Genomic DNA, 24411 nt, shown 5'->3' on the forward strand with positions numbered 1-24411 from the left:
ATCAGGTCTGGTACTTGTCATGGCATACATCAAGCTACCAATAGCCTTTGAGTATTCCAATTGTGAAATGGGAATACCATTATTTGGCATTAATTTCACACTTGGGTCCATAGGAGTACTTACAGGAGAACACTCGGTAAAATTAAACCGCTTGAGAATTTTCTCAATATAATGACTTTGATTCATTACCAATCCTTTGTTCATCCTCTTAATTCTTATTCCAAGAATTACATCAGCCTCTCCTAAATCTTTCATGGAAAAATTGGATGACAAGAATTTCTTTGTTTCATCCACTTGATTTTGGTCGGTACCAAAAATCAACATGTCATCTACATATAAGCAAATGATCACTCCAGCTCTAGTAGCATCATCAAATCTACTATAAACACATTTGTCACATTGGTTTGTTTTAAAACCAAAAGACAAAATCACCTCATAAAATTTTTGATGCCATTGTTTAGGCGCTTGTTTCAGCCCATACAAAGATTTGACAAGTTTACAAACCATATGCTCTTTACCGGGCATAATGAAACCTTCTGGTTGTTTCATGTAAACTTCCTCATCAAGATCACCATTTAAAAATGCTGTTTTCACATCCATTTGGTGAATAACCAGATTGTGGATACTTGCCAAGGCAACCAACAATCTAATAGTAGAAATACGTGCAACTGGAGCATACGTATCAAAATAGTCAATACCAGCTTTTTGTCTAAAACCTTGAATGACCAACCGGGCTTTGAATTTGTCAATAGTCCCATTAACATTCATTTTCTTTTTGAAAATCCATTTGCAACCAAGAGGTTTAGAACCCGGAGGCAAATCAGACAACACCCATGTATTGTTCTCAAGAATTGATGACATTTCATCATCAATTGCTTCCTTCCAAAAGGCACTATCACAAGACTCCATGGCCTCTTGATAATTCTTAGCATCATATTCAATACTATAGCAATATGAGTATACAAGATTAATTTCATCCCTTGAACCTTCCACCAAGTACAGTTGGAAGTCGGATCCGAAATTTTTCGCAACTTGACCTCTTTTGCTTCTACGAATATCTTGTGGTTCTTGCACGATACCACCATCTTGACTTTCTGAATTTTCCTCTTTATTAGCATCAAAAGTCAAATCCTTAGGCCTTTGAATCGATGAAAACTTCATCTCATCAAAAATTGCGTCCCGCGATTCGATAACAATGTTAATTGAAACCGAATCATTAGGTTCTATTACATAAAACCTATAAACATTGGAATGTTCAACATATCCAATGAATATGCAATCAATTCCACGTTCTCCTAAAATTTTGTTTTTGGGCTCGATAAGTTTTACAACTGCCCGACATCCCCAAACCCGAAAATAACTCAAACTCGGCTTTTTCTTGAACCAAAGTTCATATAGGACTGTTTTGTTCCTTTTATTTAACAAATAGCAGGCTGTTAACATGGCCTCTCCCCAGAATCCTTCACTTAATCCCGAGTAAGATAGCATCGAGTTTACCATTTCCTTTAAAACTAGATTTTTGCGTTCAGCAATGCCATTCTGTTGAGGCGTGTATGGTGTCGTGGTCTCATGAATGATACCCACTGATTGGAAGTATATGGGATCCATATATTCACCTCCCCTATCAGTCCTGAGACGTTTAACCGGAATGCCCAATTGCAATTCCACCCCGGTTTTGTATATTTTGAATTTATATAAGGCTTCATCCTTAGAGTGCAACAAATACACATAGCAAAACCGAGTGCAGTCATCAATAAAAGTGACTACATACTTTTTATTTCCCAAAGAAGGAGTGGAATGAAAATCACATAGGTCACTTTGTACAAGTTCCAAAACAGCTGAATTTCTAGTGACACTAGGAAAGGGCTGTTTTGTTACTTTTGTAAGCATGCATGTTTTACATTTATCAGATGTCATATCAAAGGCTGGATTTAATCCATCTTTTGACATCTCATGCATCCTTCTAAAGTTGACATGACCTAATCTTACATGCCAAAGCATAGATTTATCAACATTAGAAGTAGAAGATACAAATGCAGAATTCTGAAGAGGTAATAATTTGTCAACAATATTCAAATGAAACACTCTATTATTTAAATATCCAAAGCCAATAAACATTCCACCCTTAGACAAAACAAACTTATCCGACTCAATAACTTGTTTAAAACCATCATAATTCAAACAACTAGAGCTAACAAGATTCTTGCGAATCTTGGGAACAAACAAAACATCAAATAACCTAATTGTCTTTCCAAAAGTAAATTCAAGACACACGACACCTAAACCACAAATAGGAATAAAAGAATCGTCTCCCATTTTTAGCACCGAGCCATCTTCAAGTGGAGTTAATGTTTCAAACATCCATTTATCCTTGCATACATGGTTCGTTGCTCCGGAGTCGATCCACCAAGCAACATCATCATCCTGCACATAGTATGATTCAGGGATAAATGAAGCATAATAAACATAATTATGATTAGAATTATCAAAGTTAGTCAAAAACTGACCACCTTTAACTTGGGCCGAAGACCCGTTCACTTTCCCATTGGCTCTACTGTTTCCAACACCATTGTTTCCCAAATTCACACGACAATCACGCTTGCAATGCCCAACTTGATGGCACCTACAACAAACCAGATCCTTTCTCTTTTTGTTGGAGTTGCCTGGGAAATGTTCCTGCTTGCGTTTGCCATGTCCTTTGTGGTTCTGGTTCCTTGGTTTGTTTTCAACCATATGAGCCGAGGGCTGTCCAGGTTCAACTTTTCCTTTGGGTTTTTCAGATTTGTCACTTTCCTTCGCACGAAGAGATTCTTCAATACGAATGTGACTAGCAAGTTGAACCAATGACAGTTCCTCCTTTTGATGTTTCAAGTTATGTTTGAAGTCTTTCCAAGACGGAGGCAGTTTGTCAATGATAGTGGATACAGCTATGGGTTCATCCATATTCATTTTATGCAGTTTAAATTGTCCGTATATGCCAAGGAGTTCATTGTACTGTTCAGTGACAGACCTTGAATCTTCCAACTTATAATTATTAAAATCACTAACCAGAAACTTCTTGCTAGAAGCATCCTCAGTAATGTATTTCAGTTCAAGGGTATCCCACAACTCCTTGGCACACAAGGCTTCACTATGGATATCAAATAAAGCATCAGACATACCGTTCAGAATGTGACCTTTGTAGATGTAGTCATCATTGTCCTACTTCTGTCTCTTTCTTGTCTCTTCAGCTGTCTCAACAACACCTTCCTCAGGCTCTGCTGGTCTTGGAGTAGTCAGCACGTATGCTGCTTTCAGAGTGGTCAGCATGAAGTGCATCTTTTTCTTCCAGCGCCTGAAATCGACGCCTTCAAACTTCTCCAACTTGGCAAACTTAGTGGTCAAGGTCAAGTCCACAACCTCTTGAAATGCGACTACACTTCACAATCACGTAGGTAACTCCTTTAAGTCCACAACCCCGTACATATATTAGAGTACAAATCATGAAGCCCCTTAGCTCACATGTTAGCTCCAGTTACTTAAAATGACATGGTGACACTAAAATCACCAACAATCCTCCCCTATTTTAGTGTAACCCTTGAACAAACATAACCTTATCAACAACAAACCAAACTAGTAAATAATGAAAATATCGAAACGATTGAATTTCCACTTAGTATTATACACTTGCAAATACTCGAGAATCAGGGTGTTCTAAGAATTGAACCCATCAACCCATTTGAATACCAGAAAGTAAAATACATACTAGTTTATTGAATTTCTAGCATAATACAACTTGACATTATTATAAAGACATGTGTCCCAATCCTCTCATGATCGTATCAAGGTCAAGTCCACAACCTCTTGAAATGCGGCTACACTTCACAGTCACGTAGGTTGTGTCGATTGTTGGGAAAATTAGGGTTTGTGGTGTAGATCTGGATACCAACTTGGATCGTGATATCACTTTCCGAACTGATATCTCTACCCTATGTCTGGGTTACAAGAAATTCATCCTAGGATAATCAAAGTGGACACTTACGTTTCTAGGCACAGAAAACGTAAGCCAATATGTTGAAGGGTACTATGAATGTGTGATGAAAAATGAGAGCCAAAGAACGTATCCCCCTTCTGGAAAGGAAGAGTTGTTTATCTATTAAACACGATTAGGGTTTCATTAGGGTTGGGCCGTCATTAGTTGCTTTGGAAGCAAGTAATATTAATCTGGATTAGGGTTACCAAAACTAACGAGTTTCGTTAGTTTTACCATAATCACTCTCAAGAAATTGAGTTTTCCATTATGTTCCCACATGCAAAATTCGGTGAGGTTAGGGGCTCTGACCCTTGGACCCTACTAGGGGCGCTGCCCCTAGACCCTGCCCACTGACCTGGCAGCGGGACCCCAGCCAGGAGCTTTGCCCCTTGGACCCCGCTAGGGGCGCTGCCCCTTTGGAAACCCTGGACCTGGGGGTGTTGCCCTCGGACCCCCGACTATTCGTCGAACCGGCATGCACTCCGCACAACCCCGTACATATATTAGAGTACAAATCATGAAGCCCCTTGGCTCATATGTTAGCTCCAGTTACTTAAAATGACATGGTAACACTAAAATCACCAACATGTGGCACATCACTTCCAAATTACGATTGAAGGTTACAAGCTTTTATTTAATAATCTCTCAGTCAACATTTTATTCATTTTGAATCACTGTTATTTTAATTTTACATTCTAAAAAGAATCAATGATAGTACTATTGTATCTCTAACATATAGTTTACATTGACTAATGTTCTATAACATTATTATCATTTCCTTTTATATATTTTGGACTGATTCAATGATTTTGATTTTTAACATCTTCCATATTTTCTTATTTTAAGGTATCGTTGGATATTGTCAACGACGATGAATTTAAGTTACTATTCAACTGCTTGATTTGGAATTCTAATCTTGAAGAGAAAGATTTCGAACAGGGATGGAAAGCACTATTGGATGAAAATGATCTTAACGATAATACTTAGTTAAGTAGAATGTACAACTTGAGACATTCATGGATTCCTGCATTTTTCAAAAGAGTCCCTATGTCAGGTCTCATGAGAACAACATCTCATTCTGAGAGTCAGAACTCAGCCTTTCATCAAAACACTCATTATGGATCAACTTTAGTAAACTTTATGAATTCGTTTGAATCTGCCATGGAGAAGCAACGTTATACTCAATCCTCTTTGGACTTCAAAACAAAAGACAAATTCCCTAAAATGAGAACACCATTTCCAATAGAGGAAAACGCTTCTCTATTCTACACACGTAAAGTGTTCAGATAAGTTCAGAACGAAATGTACAGGTCAGTGACAACATGTTTTTCGTTAAATCACAACATCGTTGACCATGTCATGAGTTTCAGATAAAAGAATTTAGGCCACATGGATATTCCATCTCGAATCAACCTTTGTCCGACATTGTCAGTGATGATGACAATGATAATTGGGATAATTTGCTAAAAGACTCTATATATACGATATTATTTTAAACTTTGATATCATCTTATTTTTTTCCACACCAAATTTTGCATATATATCTGATTATTTTTCTATGCAAGTTAAATGTGACCAGAAAGAAGACACATTCATTTGTAGTTGTATGAAGTTTGAACAATTTGGGATTCTTTGTCGCCACATTTTTACTGCAATGAAAGCCTTCAACATCCAATTCATACCAGCAAAGTATCTTCTAAGGCGGTGGCTGAAGGATATTATTCCACCTGAATTGTTACAAAGATGTTTCCGGTATTCAGATTCTGATGAGAATATACAAAAAATAGCAACTGACATATTTTCAACGGTTGACAAGTGTCTTTCTTCTTTGAGCACCAACAAAAAAAGACTGGAAGAGTATTATTAAGCACTTAAGGAATTGGAGAGCAAGTTTATGGATGGCGTTACTATGCATGAACACCCAAAAAAGTCAACAGACTTTGAAAATAGACTTGGTGTGTCGATACCCGCAGATGTTCAAATTCAAAACCCCACTGGAATTGGGAACAAAGGGTGTGGGACTAAAAAAAAGGATTAAAGGTGCTCAAGAAATTGCAATTGAAAAATCACGTTGTAACTACTGTCGTAAGGGTAACAATCATGACTGGTGGAACTGTCCTTCACAAAAGGAAGATGAGAAGAACAACATCTTTAAACAACATACTGGAAAGAAGCACTAATTTTATTATTGATCTTTTTTATTTCGTATTATTTTGTTTGGTTTGTTTACTCTATGGTAAAAGAATTTTAACATTCTCAGTCAATTGTCACTTTTCAATATTATGTTTTTATAATTTGTGTACCTTATCTATAATTTATTTTTAAATTTTGTTTATTATTTGTCATTGAAATTGTTTTCAAAGCTTATCCACATATTCCTTGTTTTTTTAACCATCCCAATCCTTACAACATTATTACATGTATACAACAACCAATACATTATAAATGTCGTTATCTTATTAATAAAGTCACAAAACATTACATTCTTATATTTTTTTTGTATAATTATTCATTTCAGAATTTATAAAAACAAAATTGATTCCATGATTATAAGTAGACATATATTTAAGTACTAAATCCATATTCAATAACGTAAAAACACTATGTTTACATTATTATTTTTTAATGAATGTTGTATATGTTTATTGTTGAAGTAATTTTAATATGAATATTACCGTTTGATTATTCATAGATTCATTAAAATGTTATTATTCTATTATAAAGTTATGCATATGCATTTTCATAGTAAATTATAAAATTAGTTTTGCATTGTAAATATTCATTTATTCATTGTTGAATAATCAAAATAAAGTTGTTGATACAAAATTCATTCCAGAATTATAACATAAAAATAATGTTTTTACGTTCTCACATTATTTAATATTTTTATTTGAACTATCCCCATCTCCATTATACGTATTTATAAATCTAGTTAACAAAAAAACTTTATTTTCATACAGAAAATAATCATCAGATGCACTTAAAAAAATATGGATTATGAATTATGTATTTGTTGATAACACCGCTTAATACATACTTCAAATTAGAATTATGTTATATATTCATTTTAGAAGTTTAAAAGTGAATAGGTGTTATATTATTCTAACACCAACTTTTATAGTGATTCTTTTCACAGTTCATAATTCAAATTAAGTCTTATAAACTATGTTAATATAATAGGAATTTGATGTTTCAAAAATCTTTAAGTTACTCACAACATGTATTTCATTTTAACATCCATATATTCAACAAAAATGCACCACAAACCCATAGCTTTAGAAATTACATGACTCATATTTCTTATCAATGTGTGCCCTTTGCTAAGTGTCATATGCCATATATTACATATGGAATATAAGAAATATTCAGGTTCACAGTTCTAATAATAACCATTAAATAAACCATCACATAGTTTTACTTAGAATACGTCCAACACATAATAATCCTAACAAAATTACCATAATCCAAAAAAGCAACATAACAAAACACTTCAAACTTCATAAACAATCAGGTTTTTATAATACTAATAAACCTAATTAAAAAACACCATCTTCTTCACAGATCATTCTACTGCAGCACACCTGTGATTTCCTTCTTCTTTTCTTCAATCACCTTCATCCTTTCAAACCTATCCATTTTTTTAACAGCTGCATAATGCTTCAAGAATGTTTTCTTCATAACATTAAAATCCGACATCATCAACTTATCCATATACTTATACCTTAACCTTCCCAACATCTTTTCTTGAATTTTATTATCAACACATAGACCGCAATCCCATTTATGTGCCGCTTCTCCCATGTATGTTTCCATGTGTCGCATAAGGAAAATTCCACAGTCAACACCAACTATATTCCTTTGACACTTCATTTGTATAACCACGACTTCTTTTTTAAGTAACACATTTGCTTTTTTGTGTTCAACATTATTTAGATAACGACAAAAGAAGCTTTTCTGCATGTCAAATTAAATAATAATTCATATTATAATAAATATATAACAACAATACTCACGATCTATATATGAATTCATTAAGTAAACAACAGATCTAACGAGGATATGTGGTCTATTCCCATATGCAAACTCGATTGTCCCAGACCTCTTGATGTGACCAAATATATAAAATGCAACCCTTTTCAAGCAAAAACACACTAGGTAGTAACTTTCATCAACAACAATTGGTATGAAAACCTACATTTAAACAATATCAGCATCAGTTCCACATACATGTGTGATACCAATCATGTCTAAAAACTGTAAAAATTAACAATTCCATACCAAGTCCACCGTTTTCAAATATGGTTTGTCCGCTATGTCATTAATCACATCTACAAACATAATTCTGAATTTATTGTACCTTAGCTCCTCATCTACAGCTTCATCAACCATGTAATCAGTCTGTTTTATCATAACAAAATACCGACCATATTACAATCCATAGTGGAATATGACATACAGCACACATCTTATTCATAAAAACTTACAATCGTATCACATGTGAAGTACTTCCTAGAGTAAGAAGCCTCTAGCTTCAGTTCTTCAGTTTTATTAATGAAAGCAGCCCACGCGTCTATTACATTGGTATGCACTTTTTTTCTCATAGCTAACGTATGTGCAACTTCCAAATGCATTCCATGACCATCAACAGTTTCCCATATAAATTCCCTGCCATTTAAACATAATACAATAAAAATGCCATGACAAAAAAATCCATTTTAATTGAGTCACATAAAATATACATTCTTACCCTTTATCTTTTCCCCATGCTATTATGCTTTGAGCCACAACGTTTTCGTCATCTTTAACCGCCTCATCCACATTTGTTATCAGATCTACGTATGGTGAACACACCAATTGTCCAAGTTTCCCCTTCATTTTACCTTTCCTATTTTTCAAATCATCGACATGCACCATTTCTCTTGTAACAGCCCGGATCTCCAGGTATCTTTTATGCTTATATTTTTGGAGTTTTGTGAGGGGACTCGGCGAGTTGGAGCTCAAACTCACCGAGTAGGATCGCGATTCAGGACGCGCGTTCGCGCCCGGACTCGACGAGTCCATGGAATGGACTCGGCGAGTCCTCGTTGTTTAATGAAACCCTAAATTCCCGGTCCTAAGCCGAGTTGTTCTTGAGACTCGGCGAGTTGAGTCGTGGTGGCCCCGCGATTCATGCCAGGTGGAACCCGTCGAGTCAGGGGAGTACTCGACGTGTCAAAAGAGAATCCTAGAGAGTTAGTGAATACGTATAGACTCGCCGAGTCGCCCTAGTGCACTCGCCGAGTCCGGTCAAAGTTGACCGTTGACCGTTGACCAGAGTTGACTTGATAGGGGTAGTCAACCTTAGTGGTAAAAGTGTTAATTAGAGATGTATGATGTTATAGGGGGATTATAGCTCGGAGGATCGAGCACGAGTGATTTCCAGGATTCGCGAGTTATCGAGATACACGAGGTGAGTCTTCTCACTATACTTTGCCTTGAGTAGGTAACCAGAGTTATGTGATCAGAGTATTTGTATGCTATATGTATGTGATGTGTTGTACTGCATGATTTCTATGTGATTTATGTTGTGCATGTTTTAGAGTTGGAACCGAAAGGTTCACAGAGTTAGAACCTGAGGGTTCACAGAGCTTGGGTGCACGGACCCATAGAGTTATAGCCTCGAGTGGCTAATATATGTTTATGTGGTATTTTGGGGAACTCACTAAGCTTTGTGCTTACAGTGTTAGTGTTGTTGTTTCAGGTACTAGCGATGACCGTGGGAAGGCGCCGGCTTGATCTATACACACGCATGAGATTTTTGATATATATATGATCTTGGGATTTTGTATGATGTGAATTGGGATTTAAACTTAATGTTTTTATGAAAATTAAATGAGAAATGTTTTTATAATTTGTGAAAAATTATTTTGAAATTCACGGTGTTACAAGTTGGTATCAGAGCCTTGGTTTGAGGGATTCGAGTACACCTTCGGGCGTATTTGAACTCAATCTGAGGATTTGAGAAGTACTTTAAAAAAAAGAGTAAAAGATTTTGAAAAGAAACGCAGAGCAGAGTTGTGTGTACGATCAGTCCACGCCCGAATGGTGATTTCCCAAAATACCCTCATGTTATGTGCTATTGATATTGATATGAAGTATTCACATGTTAGAGTAGGCTAGGTATTCCTATTAGGACTAGAGTGGCCTGATTTGTGACGCCTTAGCCTAGGAAGAGGTGAGCTGCTATGAGATGCTTGAGAGTGAGTAGGTAGCAGCGAGGGGCTTATGAGAGATCTATTAGAGAGTGATCTATGCATGATAGAGTACTTGGAATTTGGGATCCGAAGAGGAGGACTTGGGATGTATTCTGATACGGTGTGGACAGTAGTATTGGGCCCGTACTACTGAAAGCACCGGAGCGGTGTACAGCCCAAGTAAGAATCTTTGGAATACCAAGGATCAAGGAGGAATGAGTTGTCGAGTGTGAGTATGCTCGAAGGGGTTTTAATTTTTCGTATGTTGTATTTCAGAGGTAGATCATGGTGAGGACACGTTTGATGCCTGAGAGCAGTGATACCAGTGATGAGGAGATCCGCCGGATCATCCACGAGAAGGTGGTTGCGGCCATCAGGGCAGAGATACCAGAGATGTTCGGGTCTATTAAGACCACGCTGATTGAGACCTTCGATGAGCGTTATGCCGCTCTTTCTGAGGCTGCTGTTGCAGCGGCCACCGCAGCGATTGCTGCCACGAGGCCGCAAGGTGGTGATGCGTTGCTGTTCCGGGAGTTCAGCAACACAAAACCACCAGAGTTTGATGGGACCCAGGATCTGGTGGCAGCTATGAGATGGATATCTGATATAGAGGGGTGCTTCTTCACTTGCTCATCTCCTGAGCATTTGAAGGTTCGGTTCGCGCTGAACCAGCTTCGCTTGGGAGCGAAGGACTGGTGGAAGTTTGTGACGGCGCATTATACGCCTGCTGAGCTTGCGGCAGTGACCTGGGAGAGGTTCACTGTCATGTTCCGAGATGAGTATGTTCCCCAGGTGGAGAGGGAGCGTGGCACAGGAGTTTCTGACCCTCAAGCAGGGTACTGAGTCAGTTACAACGATCACCAGGATGTTCCATGAGAGGGCGATGTTCTGCCCTGAGCACATGTCCACTGAGCAGGCACGCATGAGCCGATATTTGAGTGTTTTGAGACGAGACATTCGGGAGTTCGCGGCGAACTCCTCGTATCGGACATTTGCTGAGCTTCAGGCAAATGCCCGGAAGAGGGAGATTGAGCTGGAGACTCAGGCCAGGGAGGATGCGGAGTCTCAAGGGAGGGATCGGTGACCGGTACAGTCTCAGCCGGCAACCAAGCGAGCCAAGCCCGCTGATCCCAAACCAGGGAGTCAGAAGGGCCGCACTTGTGGGAAGTGTGGCAAGGGTCACGATGGAGTCTGCAGGGCGGGATCTTGCTACAAATGTGGCAAGGAGGGGCATATGGCCAAGGATTTCCCCAAAGGGTTTGCAGTGTGCTTCCACTGCAATCAGACCGGACAATGGAAGGTAGAGTGTCCGCAGTTGCGATGGTCATCTCAGGGAGCACCTCAGGGATCTGCCCCTGCCGCCATCAGAGCTACAGAGAGTCGGCCGGTGAAGGCCGAGGCGCCGAGGGCACGAGGGAGAGCCTTTCAGCTGACCGCGGAGGAGGTCCGCGCAGCGCCCAATGTCATGGCTGGTACTTTTCTTGTGAATTCTGTACCTGCCTTGGTGTTATTTGACTCGGGTGCGAGTCGGTCTTTTGTATCTTTGGCTTTTAGTCAGCATATCAATGTTAGTCGTGAGGCGTTGAGTCGGCCTCTGAGAGTTTCCATAGTTGATGAGAGGGTGATATATGCCACGGAGGTTCTCCGAGGTTGCGTAGTTGAGATTTTTGGTGTTGATTTCCCGGTTGATCTGGTTCCTATTGCTATGGGTGATGTCTGTGTCATTGTGGGCATGGATTGGTTGAGCAGATTTGGTGCGGTTATTGACTGTGAGCGACAGCTGGTGACCATACGAGACCCTAGTGGGGGAGTTCTTTCGGTATACGGCGAGGGTACACGATCAGGATCAGCGTTTTGTTCGGCCGCTAGAGCAAGGCAGTGTCTACAGCAGGGCTGTAAGGGTTTTGTGGTGTATGTGATGGATACGCGAGTGGCTTCCGAGAGGCCGAGTTCAGTTGAGGAGGTTCCGGTGGTGCGTGAGTTCCCGGATGTTTTTCCCGAGGAGTTGCCGGGTGTGCCTCCTGTGAGGCAAGTGGAGTTCAGTATCGATTTGGTTCCGGGGGCTGCGCCTGTCGCTAAGGTGCCTTATCGCCTTGCACCTCCAGAGATGCAAGAGTTATCCTCACAGCTTCAGGAGCTACTGGGGAAGGGGTTTATTCGGCCGAGCAGCTCGCCATGGGGAGCGCCTATCCTGTTTGTCAAGAAGAAGGATGGTTCACACCGGATGTGTATTGATTACCGGCAGTTGAACAAGCTGACGGTCAAGAACCGTTACCCGTTGCCGAGGATCGACGATTTGTTCGATCAGTTGCAGGGAGCATCTTGGTTCTCCAAGATCGATTTGAGGTCTGGATATCATCAGGTGAGGGTGCGGGATGAGGACGTCCAGAAGACAGCGTTCAGGACGCGTTATGGACATTATGAGTTTGTGGTGATGCCTTTTGGGCTCACCAACGCCCCGACAGTGTTCATGGATCTCATGAACCGAGTGTGTAGGCCGATGCTGGATCGGTCGGTGAATGTGTTTATCGATGACATTCTGGTATATTCGAGATCTAGAGAGCAGCATGAGGAGCATCTGAGAGAGGTTCTCGGAGTCCTGAGATCGGAGAGGCTTTATGCCAAATTCTCCAAGTGTGAATTCTGGTTGCGGGAGGTTCAGTTCTCAGGACATCTCGTCAACCAGGAAGGGATATTGGTCGATCCGGCAAAAGTTGAGGCAGTGATGAGTTGGGAGGTGCCGAAGTCGCCCTCCAAGATCAGGAGTTTCCTAGGGTTGGCAGGGTATTATCGGAGGTTTATCAAGGATTTCTCTAAGATCGCAGTGCCACTCACCAGATTGATCCGGAAGGGTGTTGCTTTTTCATGGGGCCCCGAGCAGCAGGCCTCCTTTGAGACACTTCGCCAGAGGTTGTGCGAAGCCCCGGTGTTAGCTCTCCCGGAAGGGATGGAGAACTTTGTAGTATACTGTGATGCATCGATTTTGGGTTTGGGAGCGGTGCTGATGTAGAGGGGGCATGTGATAGCGTATGCATCGAGGCAGCTGAAGCCTCATGAGACGAGATATCCCACCCATGATCTAGAGTTGGGGGCAGTGGTGTTTGCCCTCAAGATTTGGCATCACTACTTGTATGGGGTTCGGTGTACGATATACACAGACCATAAGAGTTTGAAGTATTTGATGGATCAGCCCAACCTAAATATGTGTCAGAGAAGGTGGTTAGATGTGGTCAAGGATTATGATTGTGAGATCCTATACCACCCAGGCAAGGCTAATGTGGTAGCCGTTGCGTTGAGTCGCAGGGCGGAGAGCACTCCACTGCGGGGTGTATGTTTGAGATTGACCGTGATAGCTCCGGTATTGGACGCCATTCGTGGGGCACAGGCCGAGGTTGTGCAACCAGGGATGCAGAAGAGGGAACGGGTTGTTGGTTTGGTTTCAGAGTTCGTTACCGATGGTCGGGGGCTTATGACATTTCAGGGGCGTATCTGGGTACCGTTTGTGGGAGGAACGCGTACCACTTTGATGGAAGAGGCTCATCGGTCGAAATTTTCGATCCATCCGCGGGCCACTAAGATGTATTTGGATTTGAGAAAGGAGTATTGGTGGCCCTGTATGAAGAGGGATGTTGCGTGGTTTGTTGAGAGGTGCTTGACATGCCGTAGGGTTAAGGCCAAGCATCAGAGGCCGCATGGCAAGTTGCATCCATTGGAGGTTCCCGAGTGGAAGTGGGAACAGATCACTATGGATTTCATCACCAAATTGCCGAGGACTGCCAGAGGAGTTGACGCAATTTGGGTGATTGTGGACAGGTTGACGAAGAGCGCTCACTTCCTTGCCATCAGTGAGAGTTCTTCAGCAGAGAAATTGGCGGAGGTGTATGTGAGGGAAGTGGTATCTCGGCATGGGGTGCCGATCTTGATTGTTTCGGACCGTGATGTGCGCTTCACTTCCATATTCTGGAAGAAATTTCATGAGGAGTTGGGTACTAGACTGCATTTTAGTACCGCATATCATCCCCAGACAGACGGTCAGAGTGAGCGGACGATTCAGACGCTTGAGGACATGCTCCGGGCGTGTGTGTTGGATTTCGGGGGTAGCTGGGATGCGTATTTACCCTTGGCAGAGTTTTCCTACAACAACAGCCATCATTCGAGCATTGGTATGCCACCCTTTGAGCTGTTGTATGGGAGGAGGTGTCGGACCCCTATTTGTTGGGGAGAGGTCGGTCAGCGGGTGATGGGCAGTACAGAGATCGTGCTTCAGACGACAGAGCAGATTCAGCAGGTCAGACAGAGGTTGTTGACCGATCAGAGCCGACAGAAGAGTTATGCAGACAGGCGCCGGTCCGAGCTTGAGTTTCAGGTCGGCGACTTTGTTCTCCTGAAGGTCTCTCCTTGGAAAGGAGTGATTTGATTCAGGAAGAGGGGCAAGTTGGGGCCCCAGTATATTGGTCCTTTCCGTGTGATCGCGAGGGTAGGCCGGGTCGCCTATCGTTTGGATTTGCCAGCAGAGTTGGGGCAGATTCACGACACTTTTCATGTGTCGCAGCTGAGGAAGTGTATAGCCGATGAGTCGGAAGTGGTTCCATTAGAGGATATTCAGGTGGATACTAGCCTGAATTATGCCGAGAGACCAGTGGCCATCAGAGATCGGAAAATCAAGGTTTTGAGGAACAAGGAAGTACCCATGGTGTTGGTTCAGTTAATACCTTCGAGTGCGAAGTCTAGTTCTAGTGGGGGAGAATTGTAATAGCCCGGATCTCCAGGTATCTTTTATGCTTATATTTTTGGAGTTTTGTGAGGGGACTCGGTGAGTTGGAGCTCAAACTCGCCGAGTAGGATCGCGGTTCAGGACGCGGGTTCGCGCCCGGACTCAACGAGTCCAAGGAATGGACTCGGCGAGTCCTCGCTGTTTAATGAAACCCTAAATTCCCGGTCCTAAGCCCTATTTAGAGGACCTTATGGCCCTTCATTGCGGCTACCTGAGTCTTGAGAGCACCAAAGCAGCTGAGGGATTCGTGTGAGTGAGATAAGAGGCTATTGTTCACCAAATTTGTGTGTTTTTGCAAGAAAGGAAGAGGAAAGTCAAGCTAGAAGAGTTGGGGAGCTGGGATCTTCTTTCATTTCATCTGAGGAGGCTTCTTAAGGTATCTTTCAGAGCTTATTTCCTTATTTTGTTGATATGATCAAATCTAGGGTTTCTTCATGCCTTATTTGCTTTGTATTGGAAGTGTGAGAGGTCCCATGCGGATATGGTGCTTAGATCTGGACCTTAGTAGGTCCAGAGAGTCCCTAATGTCATGCTTTATGTTCTCCCTTGTGGGTTGGAGGCTAGGGTTGCCATTCTAGAGGTCATTTCCCCAAAAAGAGCCTTGTAGGTGTTGTATGGTAACCAAGATATGAACTTTACGTGATGAACAAGCTTAGGAGGGCCAGATCTATGAGTGGATGGTGCGGATCTGACCTCAGAAGCTAGTTTGAGTTGATGCATGGCATGGACTCGCCGAGTCTGAAGAACAGACTCAGCGAGTAGCATGAAGATTGTCCTTAACCACTCAGCGAGTGGTCTTGCCGAGTTAAGGGTCGACTCAGTGAGTCAGGGAGAGTTAGAGAGGGTGACAGTTGGACTGAGTCGAGATGGGACTCGCCGAGTTGTTCTTGAGACTCGACGAGTTGAGTCGTGGTGGCCCCACGATTCATGTCAGGTGGAACCCGTCGAGTCAGGGGAGTACTCGACGTGTCAAAAGAGAATCCTAGAGAGTTGGTGAATACGTATAGACTCGCCGAGTCGTCCTAGTGCACTCGCCGAGTCCGGTCAAAGTTGATCGTTGACCAGAGTTGACCAGAGTTGACTTGATAGGGGTAGTCAACCTTAGTGGTAAAAGTGTTAATTAGAGATGTATGATGTTATAGGGGGATTATAGCTCGGAGGATCGAGCACGAGTGATTTCCAGGATTCGCGAGTTATCGAGATACACGAGGTGAGTCTTCTCATTATACTTTGCCTTGAGTAGGTAACCAGAGTTATGTGATCAGAGTATTTGTATGCTATATGTATGTGATGTGTTGTACTGCATGATTTCTATGTGATTTATGTTGTGCATGTTTTAGAGTTGGAACCGGAAGGTTCACAGAGTTAGAATCTGAGGGTTCACAGAGCTTGGGTGCACGGACCCATAGAGTTATAGCCTCGAGTGGCTAATATATGTTTATGTTGTATTTTGGGGAACTCACTAAGCTTTGTGCTTACAGTGTTAGTGTTGTTGTTTCAGGTACTAGCGATGACCGTGGGAAGGCGCCGACTTGATCTATACACACGCATGGGATTTTTGATATATATATGATCTTGGGATTTTGTATGATGTGAATTGGGATTTAAACTTAATGTTTTTATGAAAATTAAATGAGAAATGTTTTTATAATTTGTGAAAAATTATTTTGAAATTCACGGTGTTACATCTCTTTCCATAATATCTTTTCAGTTCTTTTTTTCAGTTTGTCTTCCGCTACAGATTTTTTTTGTATATATAATTACTGGCTTGCTTCCTTCTTTAACATCCATACTCTTATCTTCCTCGTTCAATTGTGTTATTCTCAAATCAAATGATGGTATGTCATCTTTGCAAAAATCCTTGTTCTTTCTGATGCTCCGTTCCACAATCTCATTAGACATATTCAAAAAACTAGGAGTCAGAACAACTAGACTATCCAATGATGTATTTCCTTTATATTCCAGAAAGAGCACAGAAGGTGAGTCACACCCATCCACAATCTTTGTCTTCTCATTATTCCTTCTAGTAGATTAAACATTGCATATGGGACTATTTCCTTTCACAAAATTACTTTGCCCAGAATTGACTGCAACTTTAACGGGCGTTTTCATTGTCGCTTCATTTGTGGGCGAGATATTATCTACATATTCCACATTGTTTTCATTAAAAAGTTTTCGCAGCTTTTGTGACCACTCTTTTACCACATCATCATTTTCTTCCTCTTCTAACCCCTTCTTAATTGCTTCCTCATTTTTTTTCTTATCATCACAGATCCTACTATATAGCTTTTCAATTGATTCCACACCTATCTGTCATTGTAATAAAAACGAGTTACAATATCTTCTTATGTATAATATTAATAATTACAGAAAATATGACATAAATATTAAAATAACTTACCACCTTATCCTCATCACCATTTACATCAATAGGATCCACTTCCCCATCTGCACGAAACTCCAAGGTTCCAAATTTTCCATTTCTCAATCCATGCTCCTCTAACATTTCCAAATCCACTGAGTCAATTTGTTTTATCAATGGCCTTGATCTGCGGAGATTATAGCCATTCAAAACTACTTTGTCCGCATACGTAAGCTGTAACATCAGAATTAATAAGTTATCTTATATTATTTTCATTACAGAATAAAAAATAAAACAAAACTAAATGCACATACTTATAAATACTTACCAGTAACAGCATGACTGGACTGTGTAATAACAGTTTGCGTCATTTGGCCTTCATTTGTATTTTGCTTTCTCCAAACATTCCACTATATACTTGCACCAATCAATTTTTTGAATATCTTCACACCTTCCTAATTTCTCTAGACAATTAATACGGCTTGCCCCACTCATTTCTGTCTCTACAAACGTGTTTATGAATAATGTCAAGAAATTAAGCTTGAACATGTCATCCGCCACATCCGATTGTCTAATCCTCTTCACATAGTTTCCATTATTGAACTTTCCTCCTGGATATTGACTTTTCCATGCTTCAATAACTATATCCGTTTTATCGCATTCCACCAACTGGTTGTAGTCTAAACCTTCACTTGGCAAACCAAACATCTCTTCAACCGTTTTCTTTGTAATAAGTGTTTCCCCTTTGTTAGTCTTAATCGTGGATGTTTTTGCTCTAAATTTGTCCACTAGGTAGTAAGCCAATCTAGAAGGTATTGAATCTAACTTTATATCAAGGAATGCACCGAAACCCATTTGTCTCACCATTTCTTTCTGGATGTATGACATTCCCTTCATTACCATATACATTGATTTTGGGGACATACGACAACTTATTTTTTGCAACTCCTGAGTTTTGTCTTCCTCAACATCTGCATCTTCATTTTCTACAACATTCTTTCTTTTCGTTTTTCTTTTCTTCATTCCTTTCTTCTTATCATCTTCCTTTAAAACTTCAATTTTTATGACTTTAGTTTTTTTCCTACCACTTCTTCTTACATTAACATCAACATCAGCTTCACTATCTTCATAATGTTCATCTTTCCTTTTCTTTTTCTTACTTACACTAACACTTGATTTGCCTACAACAAATACAAAATAACATACGCATGATCAGTATAATACTACACCAATAAGAATTATGCATAATATTTGTAAATGTTTTCTGCCTTGAATACTACAAAAATATCATATGTATGTATACTACTGTAATATGTAATGAAGCATAAAATACATAATGTATTCTGAATTGACTACTACATCAAACTGAAAATTGATTTTATGAAATATTACATACTTTCATCAAATACTGTTAGTCATGTCAAGATTCAATTCATGCTTAGGGATAACACTACACAAATAAGAATCATGCATATTTGTTTTTTATATGTTTTCAAGTCTGAATATTTAATATAAGTAATATATGATGTATTGAATGATTACCTAATATGTTCTTTATTGAATACTAACTCGAATCTTAAACATAACAAAATATTACATACTAACACACATAATGTGTTAATCAAATAATGCTACTCATATGAAGATTCAATGCACGATTATGATATTAAAGAATGCATATTTCTTTTGTATATGTTTTCGTTGCAGCCTATTTTTTCCAAAACATATAAAAAAGATGTATTGAGTTATTACATAACGTATTCAACATCAAAATCTTTTCAATATTGAATCCATGTAGAAGCATTGCACACTATCGCACATACTGTGCATTTTGTATTGAAGCATTACATAAGTAATGTAATCTGTGTTGAATACTAAAATAAACTATTAAGTACACAATTAATTCTGATATGAATAATTTAATAAATAATCCTTATTATTATTATTTTTAAATACTTTTACTTTGAAATAATACAAAATAACAAAAACCATAACACTAATAATACAACTTCAGTTCAGAATAATTAATATAAGAAATATATGATGTATTGAATTCTTACATAATGTATTCAAAATCCTAATGTTTTCATTACTGAATACATGTGAAAGCATCATTCTGTATTGAAGCATTACATATGTAATGTAATCTGTATTGAATACTAAATTAAACTATTAAGTACATGATGAATTCTGTTTTGAATAATTTCATACACAATGCTTATTATTATTTTTTAGAGTACTTTTATTTAGAAACAATAAACAATAACACAAACCATAACATTGATAATAAAACTTCAGTTCAGAATATTTAATCTAAGACATATATGATATATTAAATTCTAACATAATGTTATCAATATCCAAATGTTTTCACTACAGAACACATGTGCAAGCATTGCATATTTTGACACAAACTGTATACTCAATTAAGAACATTTTAGTACTAATATATACTTTCTATTAAAATATTATAGACTGTGTTCAATATTGAAAACATGTGGCTAATCATTTAATATTATTCACATAAAAAACAAAACAACATCACGCAGTCAAATAAATACAAAGCTAAAACAATATCTGTCACAGAAGACGTACCTTTTCCAAAACGCGTTTTCACCTTCTTTTTTGCTAATAGTTCCCTACTAAGCATCACCACACTAGAACCTCCTGCAACATATGACAATGAAAAATGGTTTAAAATTAGACTATTTATTATTTAATATATAAAAACTTTGAAAAACTAGCCATCCGTCTAATTAGATTTCATGATACAACCACAACAACAATCTTAACTGTACTATGATTATAATATCATTATCAACAGGACACAAAACTTCAAACACACAATTATAATATGTGTCATCTTCAACAAAACCCTACAAAAATCAACAACAAAAATTGGGATACGTGAATCGTCTTCTTCAACAAGGAAACCAACTACAAACATTATCTTTCTACATTTCTAACCATTTTACGCATATTATATTTGTTTTTAAATACACAAAGCAAACAATCGTCGTATTCAAAACAGAAACTAATTTAAAGTTGTATTTGAACATCAATGAGCAAAACCTGAATGAATGTTCACGAAATCGTCATCATCAAGGTTAATGGCTTCTTCAAAGGTGTTGCTAAATTTGTTGCCCTACATTTTTTACTCTGATCGAAGAGTCCTCATTCTATGATATGTTGAGCAATCAACTATTTTTATATTAAACTACCGAATCAATTTCACCATAATCACATTCAATGTTGAAATCAGCTAATATCTTCAACAAAAATTGGACGATGCATATGGATTTGGAAGACGGATTCACCAGCGAAAATCACGAACAGAGAAGCGTTTTCCTAAATTATTTAACCTATTTTTTTACCCAAATGCCCTCAAAACCCCGTGATCAACTAATTTCTTGTATTTTCCACTTTTTTTTTTGCCTTTTATTAAATAGGAAAATACCTAATTATCCTATCTATCTATTTAATTAATCTAATGGTTGTAAAATGTCCTCATGTTCTCACAATAATTGGTGTTTTCAAAAGAACTATCCCATATATATATATATATATATATATATATATATATATATATATATATATATATATATATATATACACACACACACACACATTAGCCGTTTACCCGCGCCAAGCGCCGGGTGCGAAAAGTTTTTTTTTCAGAAATGAGTTTCTAGAGATGATTAATTCGTTTGCTCAAATAGTTTACTAAATCTAAACACTGTAATTGATCTTTTTGCCCCTGTTTTCTTCAATTTTTCACGAGCTTCATCTTTTTCTTCATCAAATAATAAATTTTTCACGTGCTTCATCTTTTTCTTCATCAAATAATAAATTCAAATACAATTTAACCAACGATTGCTAACTATATTTAAAATTGCAGTAAATAAAACAAAAATCAAAAACATTTATATAAAAAAAAATCACAATCATAAAAAGGAATAAACTAAAAAATCAAGAGATATATGACCTTGATTACCTAAACGGTTTGAATCCAAGTAAAAGAATGCCATATATGGAATGTGCATATTGTTTACTTAAGAAATTAAGAACTTTACCTTCTTTACCTGACTTAACTTATTAACGGAACCATAAATCAAAAAGACAAACCAAAAACGATTAAAGGTAAAAAAATTAAAAAAAGATTACCAATTGTCAAATTGTTTTAAATTTCTATAAATAATGTAACGATGAGGTAAGTTTATTTTACATACGGTCACTATATTACAAACAAATCCGACTATTATTATCATTTCAAGTACAAAACAATCTAAAAAGCAATTCATAAAGAGGTAAATATAGGCATATTTGCATGTTTTGAAGGTACAATGTGTATATGAAGAGGAAAGTTTTAGAAGATTTGATTATAGGGTAAAATGGTCATTGAGGGTAAAATAAACTTACTTCATAAAAATATCATTTAATCATGTAAAGGAGGGACTACAAAGGCTAAATTGGTCATAAACTTCAGCATCAGGTTCAGCTCCGACTCCAGCTCAAGCTTTAGCTATTCCATGTTCGAGCCATGCAGACAAATCTTGTGTAATGAACCTGTTTGCAGCAAGCTCAACTTCATTGCCTATGTTGGCCTGAACAATGTTGATAAGAAGATCACCCACAATTTTTTTAATTTCATTTGGCCAAGTGGTCGTGGTATACATGAGACTTTGTCTGCTAGGGGCGGGCTATTTCATCTACAATCTTCCTTATTTGAGATTCAAAACCCATATCAAGCATACCATAAAGAGTGCGAATTGAAGAAAGTCAACCTTCCGGAGTTCAAGAGTGTCGTTAAGTCTACCTGCAGAAGTAGCCCCAACAATGCCTTCTCCTCGTTGCAATTCCTTTAATTGTGGACCCTTTGGAGGACCACCATACAAACACTGAACAACAACATTAACAAACATTAAAATAACCATATGTAGAAGTAGAAAAAAAAATAGATGGATTCAACTTGTATTTGAATAGCAGGTTCCCTTGTGGGCAGTAGAACAACCTTCCTATGTCCGTTATGAGGATTGACATGATAATGTTTGAGTAACATGAATCCCTAATGCTTTACCAGACCTGTATTTGTAATTGTCACTATGTTTATATACAAAAAAACATTTATTTAGATTAAACACAAAGATTAAATAGATAGAATAATGCATAATTCTTCAAAACATTTCTTTTAATGACCACAAAGGCTCCAATCAGTTTTGACTGTGTAAAACTCAAGTGAAGTTTCATAGCCATTCTAAAAGGGTCTGATATTATCATTACCTCCTTGGGAAGATCCAGACACTATCATACAAAATACCATCTTCAAGAACACAAACACTATCATACACATCCGTGGTGAGTGGGTTTGAAGGTCATGGTGGCTAGAATCAATCCAAAACCTGAACTTCATTATTGATGGGAGGATCATTAGACCTGGCTATTTACAAAACTTTTAACATATCATTGATTTGCCACCTACTGGATAAAATGCACCAAATCCATGTAAAATGATCATTGAGACGGAAATCAAAACAATTAGAAATGCAACAGCACATAATAAAAACAAATAAAAACCCTAGATTAATAAATATAAAAGATACATCAGAAGGGTCCAAAAGAATGATAGAGTCGTTGCATACCTTCAAATCAGAATGGAGCGTGAAAATTAGCGCTTGGAATCGATGCTGGTTCTAAAATCGTGGGAGCTTATACTAAGAAAAACATAAATTCAACACAGTATATGGTGAAATTGATTAATAAATCTGGTAGTCATTTGATCATTGTTTTACCAGAATATCAAAAACAATAGATAGATACGATGCTTACCTCTAAATAGGTACAGAGAGTGATGAGTGCATGTTTAAATCTTCACAGTTTCAAGAATCATTTGAACAAAGGTTATGAAGTGAGATTTTTTTAAATGAGGGATTGAGGTTATTGAAGAGAAGGTGTGAAGGTTTATATGTACATTTACAGGGATGACGAATGAAACACTGACCACCGGGGAGTGGAATTGAACCAACCAACAGAGGTGGTACCGGGAACAAAGGGTCGACATATGAGATAATGACGGCGAACTGATTGGTGGTGGTAGTGACAGTGGAGTGTGGGTTTATTAAATTCAAAATTTTAGATGAAAGTTTGAGATGAGGGGTAGGCCGGTGGGGGAAGACGGTAGATTGCAATAGGTGGCGACGTCGTTAGTCATCAACGAATATGAACTCATGATGGCATTAGAGCAAACTTTCAAGGGTTTCTCTAGAGTAGGGAAATGGAAAAGTTCAGGGGAAATACACATGATAGTGTTGTGGTTTGCTGGCGGTGGAGATGGTGGTAATGAGTGGTATGAAAAAATGATGGTGGTGGTAGGTTTACCAGACAATGGGTGGATGAAGGCAGCCGGTTTAGCAGCAACGTAAGAGTGGTGATTGTTGGTGGATGTAAAATTTTGTAGTTCGGTTTCTAGAAAACAAATTTGGGTGAGATATACGATTGTTGTGATGGAAATCGTGAGCATAGGATTTTGGTAGGTGGCCAGCTGATGAATTCAAATGAGAATGACATGGTCAAAAGCCGAAATATGTGCCAAAAAAATTGCTTACGGTTAGTAAATTGAACTCATTCTCTTGACTTCTTCAATGATTGACCACATAAGATCTGATCTTTTTGGAATGCTTAAAGTTGTTGTATATCATCCATTAAGGGTTGTACCTCTTAAATTTCAGCCTTTGACCAAATATGTATATTAAGGTATAATATATATATATATATATATATATATATATATATATATATATATATATATACACACACAGAGAAAGACGACATCATATGACTAGCCTTATCACAACAGTTAAAGATCAAAAGTGCCTATCAAAAGGGTGATCTTCATTTGTTGCTTATGTTCTTGATGGCCTAAAGGAAAAGAAGACTATTGCAGATATCAAAGTGGTCCAATAATTTCCTGAAGTATTCCCAGACGATTTACTCGGTTTACCACCAGAAAGGCAAGTTGAGTTTCGAATTGATC

This window comes from Lactuca sativa, chromosome 9 (genome assembly GCF_002870075.4).
Source record: "Lactuca sativa cultivar Salinas chromosome 9, Lsat_Salinas_v11, whole genome shotgun sequence".
In the NCBI taxonomy this organism is placed as follows: Eukaryota; Viridiplantae; Streptophyta; class Magnoliopsida; order Asterales; family Asteraceae; genus Lactuca; species Lactuca sativa.